The sequence below is a fragment of the Chanos chanos genome, chromosome 5, assembly GCF_902362185.1.
Source record: "Chanos chanos chromosome 5, fChaCha1.1, whole genome shotgun sequence".
In the NCBI taxonomy this organism is placed as follows: Eukaryota; Metazoa; Chordata; class Actinopteri; order Gonorynchiformes; family Chanidae; genus Chanos; species Chanos chanos.
Window position 1 is genome coordinate 22,393,501 of NC_044499.1, and position 8,215 is coordinate 22,401,715.

General features: G+C 40.6%; 1 pseudogene; it reads left to right on the forward strand.

The window, feature by feature from the left end:
• The window catches only part of LOC115812292 (uncharacterized), a 37,830-nt pseudogene extending 35,132 nt beyond the window's left edge, over nt 1–2,698 (forward strand).
• The last annotated feature ends 5,517 nt before the right edge of the window (nt 2,699–8,215 follow it).

Sequence of the window (8,215 nt, forward strand, 5' to 3'; positions counted from 1 at the left end):
TCACTCACCCACTCATTCACTCACTCACTCAATCAGATTGAAAATTACAGTTGCAAATATGACGTGTTTTTCATGGCTGTATTATCCTGCAGTGACAGATACGGGACATGTGATTTCATAAAGTAATGTCACAGTGACTGTTACACAGTGAATATTATTATAAAGAATCTTTTTCCTCATATTTCATATTAACACAATACTGTGAAAATATGTTGTTTTGGGGGTTTTTTTTGCATCAGTAAACCCCTGGCTGTTGAGGGCGATCTCTTACATACAGGTACATATCAAATAGTACGAGCTAATAAACTATATATTACCTATTTTGCTCAAAACACTCCCTAGAATAAATATTGCTGCTAGAGGACTTCAACCTTCCTCTGAATTCTAGTCAGTCTGATGGCCTACTCTCCCTCCTTCAGTCCTTTGACTTTACCCTCGTGGAATCCCCTGCAACGCACAAGGGTGGCAACCAGCTGGACCTTGTCTTCACAAGAGGCTGCCATGTTCCTGATCTCACAGTCACACTGCTCCATGCCTCAGATCACTTCTTCATGTCTTTCTCTTTCTCTATCTCGATCTCACCCTCCCTGAAATCCTCTGCTCCCACGCTGCCAGTCTCAGCTAGGCACAACCTTCGCACCCTCTCCTCTAGTGCCTTCTCTTCCATGGTCTGCTCCTCTCTCCCATCTGCGGAAGCCTTCTCACTTCTTCCTGTGCAGGAGAAATCCTCTACGGTCCTTTCTGCACTGGCCTCCTCCCTGGACACCCTCTGCCCCCCCCCCGTCACCAAACCAGCTCGCCTCTCTGCTCCCAGTCCCTGGCTGACCGATAGTATTCGTGCTGACAGAGCCAAACTTCGCGTGGCTGAACGGAGATGGCGGAAATCAAGATCCCCCAACGACTTATCCCACTACCACTCTCTTCTTTCTTCTTTCTCCTCTACCCTGTCCTCTGCCAGATCTGCCTTCTTCCACTCCAGGATCAACTCTGCCTCTTCTAATACCCGCAAACTCTTCTCCTCCTCCTCCTCCTCCTTCATCCCTATCTGCTGATGACTTTGTCTCCTTCTTCGAGAAGAAGATCAAAGACATCTGCGACTCCTTCCCCCCATCCCCTCCCACCTCGGATCCTGCACCCTCCGCCCCCCCCCCAACTATCTTTTCCTCCTTCTCCCCTCTATCTGACTCTGAAGCTCTCCTATTTATAAACTCCCATCGTCCTACTACCTGTCCTCTAGATCCCATCCCCTCCCCTCTCTTTCAGGTCATCTCGTCCTTGATCAACAGCTCCCTATCTACTGGCACAGTTCCTTCTGCCCTGAAGAGGGCATGGGTCAAGCCACTGCTTAAGAAGCCCACTCTAGACCCAGCTGATGTCAGTAGCTACTGTCCAGTCTCTCTCCTACCGTTTCTCTCCAAAACCGTGGAACGTGCAGTCTATATCCAACTCTCTCCATATCTTCTCCAGAACAATCTCCTGGATCAGAATCAATCTGGATTCAAAGCCGGACACTCCACCAAGACGGCCCTCCTTGCTGTCTCGGAGGAGCTCCACTTGGCCAGAGCGAAGTCTCTCAGCTCTGTCCTCATACTCCTAGACCTCTCCGCAGCATTTGACACGGTCAGCCACCGGATTCTCCTCTCTCATCCCTTGCTGGCTGGGCTTCGCGGATCTGCACTCGCATGGTTCAAGTTCTATCTGTCTGACCGTTCCTACCAGGTCTCTTGGAGGGAATCGGTCTCCTCCCCCCCGCCCTTTCCACACTGGAGTCCCACAAGGTTCTGTACTTGGTTCACTCCTCTTCTCTCTCTACACCAGATCACTCAGTCAAGTTATCTCCGCCCCATGGTCTCTCTTACCACTGCTACCCTGATGACACACAGCTGTTCTTCTCCTTCCCCTCCTCTGACTCTCAGGTTCAGCCTCGCATTGCAGCCTGCTTAGCTGACATTGCCTCCTGGATGTCCGCTAACCACCTCAAACTCAACCTGGAGAAAACGGAGCTTCTGTTTTTTCCCGCTAAGAACTCCCCAACGATCAACACTGCAATCACCATCGAGGGATCTGTGGTGTTCCCCACCACAGCAGCCAAAAACTTTGGCGTGACCCTAGACAACCAGCTGACCTACTCCAGTCACATCGCAGCAGTCACTCGATCCTGCAGATTCTCCCTATACAACATCAGGAGAATCCGCCCCTTCCTCACACAACAGGCGACCCAGCTCCTGGTCCAAGCGCTTGTCATCTCCCACCTGGACTCCTGCATCGTTCTACTGGCTGGCTTGCTGACTTGCACCATCAGGCCACTCCAGCTCGTGCAGAACGCCGCTGCACGCCTGGTCTTCAACCTCCCTAAGCACTCTCATGTCACTCCACTCCTTACTGCGCCCCACTGGCTTCCGGTAATGCCCGCATCCAGTTCAAGACACTGGTGCTGGCCTACCAGGCCACAAGAGGCTCTGCCCCATCGTACCTTCAGTCCCTAATAACTCTGTATACCCCTACTAGAACCCTCCGCTCTATGACCTCTGGTCAACTGACGGTCCCCTCACTTCGGGAACCCGGCAGCCACTCCTCCCGACCACACCTCTCCTCCGCCATTGCCCCGCAGTGGTGGAACGACCTCCCTCATGCAGTTAGGACTGCGGAATCTCTTACCATCTTCCACAGGAAACTGAAAACCCACCTCTTCAGAACCCACCTGTCCCCCACTGCCTAACCTCCCTTTCTTTACATTAAAAAAACAAACAAAAAAAAAAACCTTGTCTTGCATCTATGTTTGTCACTCACTGTCAAAGTATTCCAGGGGCACAATACGAAGGGGTAAATTAACGCTCAGTCTTATTGTGATCTCTGCTTATGAGGTATTAGGAATCTGACTGATGCACTTATTGTAAGTCGCTTTGGCTAAAAGTGTCTGCCAAATACCAAATTGTAATTGTAAATATTTTCTCCCCTGATTCAAACTGGCTTGTGGACTTGTTTTGTTGGTCAATGCTGTTTTGTACATATCACTATCATTTCAGTGTAACAGTATGTTAATGAATTAGAGCCTTCTATATACTCACTGTATGAACTGAGGACCTCACTGGTCAGTTACTGATGTGAAAACAGAAAAATCTCTTTAGAGGGATGCGTTTTTATTCTTTTGGTTTTCTGTTTATGGTTAGTTATTATAGAATGGACTAAATAAGATCAACACCTTCTGAGACTCAGTAAAATTTGTTTTCACTCACAGATGACAAACACATCAATCATTTGCTTTGCTTTAGGTGAATAATTTTCTGTGTTGTGAAACACCTCTGAGTATATAAATAAGCTTCCTTTAAATAAGACAGAGTAATAGTCATTTTACAGTAAAAAGAAATAACAATAAGAAAGTTCTGACAGTTTTGAGATGGTAGATCCTGTAGCACCAACATTTCAGAGATCAGGTCCATTCAGTTCACATGAGACCTGTTTAGTCTGATATTCTACATCTACATGAAAATAGTTCTGATAGTAAAAAACAGAAAACTGAGAGAAACTGAGACTTTCTTTAATATTATTTCTTTTTCCGATGTTTTGCCACTATCACCAAATCCACCACCACAAAATTTCACACTCATAAATAAGAGGGAGAGGGCGAGAGAGAGAGAAAGAGAGAATACTATACTGAACACTACACTTAAATGTTACTTGTAAAATTTAAATTATAAAATGTTTGAGATTCTAACTCACAAATAAGAACAAATTATTATTTATCAAAATTACTGACAAAAAATGTTTTCATTAATAATAATGTTCTTCTATTTATTCCAATACTCTTTACATCTGCATCTCAGAGATATAACCAATTCACTTTGTCATTAAGTTCCTAAATTCCTTCCTTTAACTTAAATACTTTCATTTTATACCATTTTTTACTGTTACGATTCAATTTTAAACATGACACACAAATTGAGAAGCCTGTAGTGGCCTACAACAACCCAATCCACCAAAGAGATTGATATAAGATATTATAGATGGAAAAATATTCTACCAGAAAACAAGAATACGTGGAAGAACTCACTGTCCTGTTAACCACACACGTTTTGTTGGAATAGCTGTATTAAAAACATAATATACTTACTCTTTGATGAGCAGAGTTGTGGCATGTTGAACTGTCTGTCTCTACAGTGGAACTGTTGAGTGTGAAGAACATTAATAATTATGAAATTCTAACACAGGAAGAATCAAGTTCCTTTATGTCTGAACTGAAAGGAACTGTGAAGTAAGGCGATTACACAACACAAGAATTAACGTTTTACTCAGAAAAGATCAGAACTCATATAGTCATTATCATTTAGTCATTGCAGTGTCTGAATTTTATCTGTGCTTTCAATCCTACAGGGTCCCCTCTTTTTTCCCTCACATCTATAACATACCACATACTGAAAGATTTATACACATCACATACTTATTGTGTGCATGCTGGAATATTAGTAGCAAGTATTGTTCAAAATGATATATGTGTTGCTTTATGTTTGAAATGTCACTGTGAAGCAGTTATGATATGTTGTATTTACAAGTTTTTTTTTTAGACACGACAGTAAAATGATGTGAGGAGAAAAGTGTGAACAGTGTTGTTAAAGAGAGAAGTTCCCTTTTTTTAGTTTTATACTTTTGATGTTTTTTGGTTGTATATGTGTCGAAATTTTCACATTTTGCATAAGTGCCTCTGTATTTTCTGATCAGTCTTTTAAATGTGGTGAATTTAATGTCTTCATACAGTACATGAGTTAGTGGAACTGAGGACCACCTGCAGTCTCTCTCCATCACTCCAATGAGACCTGCCCCCCCCCCACCACACACACACACACACACACACACTCACACACACATACATACCACCATCACCACCACAGAAAGGATTCAGTGCCATGGACAAAAACCTTATAGCATCATATAAGCTTGCAAGAATCAATCACGCTGCATGAACTATGACTTATTTTCACAGTATCCTTTTCCAGGTCATAATATAAAACTCCTCAGACTGTTATATTGATTTATAATAAAATATAAACCTACTCTGAACTCATTCAGTTGACTATCTAAATGCTTGGTGATGTGCTCTTCTATGAAAACGCTTAGAGAAGTAAAAAGTTAGACACATAAAATAAGATTATTTAAGCCAAGAACAGTAGTGTTTAGATAAAATCTCCCCAGAATAAGAGGGGGCTTTGTGCTTGGCTGACACATATCATTTGCGATGTCCAACACTCCCCCTACTGGTGATTATGTAGCATTGAAATGCTGAGGTGCTCTCCACTCCCTTAAGCCTTAAGCACTAAGGAACTTTGAGGACATTGGACATCATCATCATGAAGACACAACAGCAGATCAGGGAGGTCACACTGGAGAATAATTCCATCATGTATAGACTCACTCTGTCTGTAAAACTCTATGTTGTTCACTCTCTTTCCATCATCATGTATCTGTTTATTAGCATAATGAGATGTTGTGTTTTTTAAAGGGGTTCTTTCAGGATCATTCTCATGGAGAATATAATAAATACAATTAGATTATTATATAAGAACCAGTCATAACCAAAGTCCTTTAAATACCTCTGTTGATCTGAATGTATCAGAAACGTCTGAGGATAAATGCAAAGCTATGACACCTTCACCTATCCATACACTACCCTCTGTGACACTGTAGTGGGAGTGGGGTAAAATGTGAAGACAGGCAGCACTGAACATTAAAACAGCTGAAAATAACACAAGCACATTAATTTCAAATCAGTGGATTTACTCAGTGGATTCTGTCTGCTGTCAAACGACTACACACAACGAATTATTCAGTCAGGTTTTTATGCCTGGTCTCATTGTTGCTACTGATATGGAGACGCTGAACCAAATTCCCATGATGTTCTTTAGAGAGTACCAACATTTAAGATGCAGTGCAATCAATTATGCCGCAGTCTGAGACCTGCTCATTAATGTGTCATATTGATTTTTAGCCGTATTGCGAAATAGTCGTCTATTCTTTAGCATAAACAGTACCTCGTTAGATTTTCTGATTCTCTAAAGGAGAAACATAACAAATACTTCCACTCGACAGTGTTTATTCATCAACATCAAAGCCTAATATATGCAGCTGCATATCCAACAGTGTATGAGATAACTGAAGTTTTAGGGATGGAATGTTCACCCGACAAATTTTCCAGGACGTATCGTTCATTGTGTTCATATGAAAATACAATTGTGCTAAAAAAAAGTGCATTGATTAAAAACAATCTAAATCTAAATCTAAATAGAGCTAATCTAAAGATGTTCATGACCCAAAGAAGCTCCTTACAACTACTTCTGACCCGTGATGTTTAGTAATGGCAAAACTCACTATTTTTAAAGAATCAATTCAATTTTAACACTGTGGTTAAGTATACTTAGAATAATTCCTCATTTCTAACTTTGAGAAGCAAAGCAGAAAATGCTTGAGCTACCCTTTTTTATTAAAGGCAATCTACTAATCTAAAAACTAAAAATGGCACAAGGCAGACATTGTTGAAGCACAGTGTGTCTTATGGTGACTCTCTCCTCTGTATGGTCTCATACTCCGAGTCTGAGCAGTTCTCTGAAGAGCTGTGTATGTGTCACTGGATGAGTCCTTTCACAGCTCTAAAAGACAAAAGAAACACAAAGAACAGTTAGAAATAGTAAAGGAAAATAAAGTTCAGTCCCTCAAGGAAAAATGTGAAATAAAATGTCTGACTGAGACTCAGAGATGTAAATGGAGACTCACAGCTAGAGTGTGGTACTCAGAGCATCTGGACCTGACATCAAGAGCTGTGTATGTGTCATCAGCAGAGTTAGGATGGACAGTCTGGGTGAGACAAACACAAGATGACACTTGAAATACCTAAACACAGTAACAGTAAATATATTGTTTCAGTAGAGAAATATAACAGTGACTGTCACCATAAGTCCCAGTTTTATCACCTGTCTGGTCATCCTCTGGATCTTTGTGTTGTGGGTTGAGCTGAAGTTTCTTTCCTGTTGTGATAATGAAAGAGAGACTTCGTTTAATCACATCACATACATTTCATTTTCAGTTCACTCTTTAGGTCATGATGTGAAGGAATAAAGTATAGACTTAGAGAGAAAAAATTAAAGAGAGATGAAATAAAATGAGCTGTTCACCTCCTCCATATAGAGCCAGTGATAAATACTGTAAGAATCACAACTACTGAGACTCCAATGGTAGCATACAGAACAGTTCTGTTTTCCTCTGATCCTGGAGAGATATTGATATTGGACAAATCCTTACATATACTCTGTGTCTCACCAGTGAAAAAACAACAATTCCACAACTTAAAACTATTCTTATCAAGTAAATTTTAAAGTAATTATTGCCAAAGTAGGAGAATGAAACCATACCTGTCATATGAAGTGAAATAACAGTAGAGTTCTGATTACCAATCTGATTCTGTGTTTTACAGTAGTAATGTCCACTGGTCTCATGTGTCAGAGTGAAGTTAAAGTTCTTCTCATTGCCACCTTCAGATGTTTCATTATCTCTGATCTTATACCAGGTGTATGTGTGAACTGCTGGGTTGGCATCACTGCCACAGCTCAGAGTCACTGAACTGCCCTCCACTATTTCACCAGAGGGACTAACTGATACTGTGGTATTCTTTGGAGCATCTGTGAAAAAGCAGAAATGCTTGATGTTTCATGAAGAGGTTGTGAGTTTTAATCTCAGTGTTTCTCTTAGCTAGATCAGCCATCACAAAAAACATCAATTCCCATGTTGTGAGAAACACTTTACTCTGAACCAGACCACTGCATGAACGTTTTTGTTCATCTCTGTTTTTCTCCAACTAAGATCAAAAATCTATAAGATTCGTTTAAAAAACTGACAAACAATAAACAAACAAGCAACAAACAAATAAATAACTGAATATTTGAATAAAGACATTATATAGTGCTACTTTGCCAAATGAGTCATTTGAAATTAAATCATTTTGCACAAATCTAACTGATATTTAAAAAAAAAAAAATAATAGTAAAATGTGTGTCAACTCCACTAACAGGTTTTTAAAATAGATTTTTAAGTCCCTCATTTCATGTTGACGTTTTAACGTAATTCGACTTTATTTGGAAAAGAAATTTTTTTTTTCTTTCCTCAGCATAAATGATGGAATGCTTTTTATTTTCAAAGATGCATTTGTTTTAAAACTTGTCCATGTTAGTTA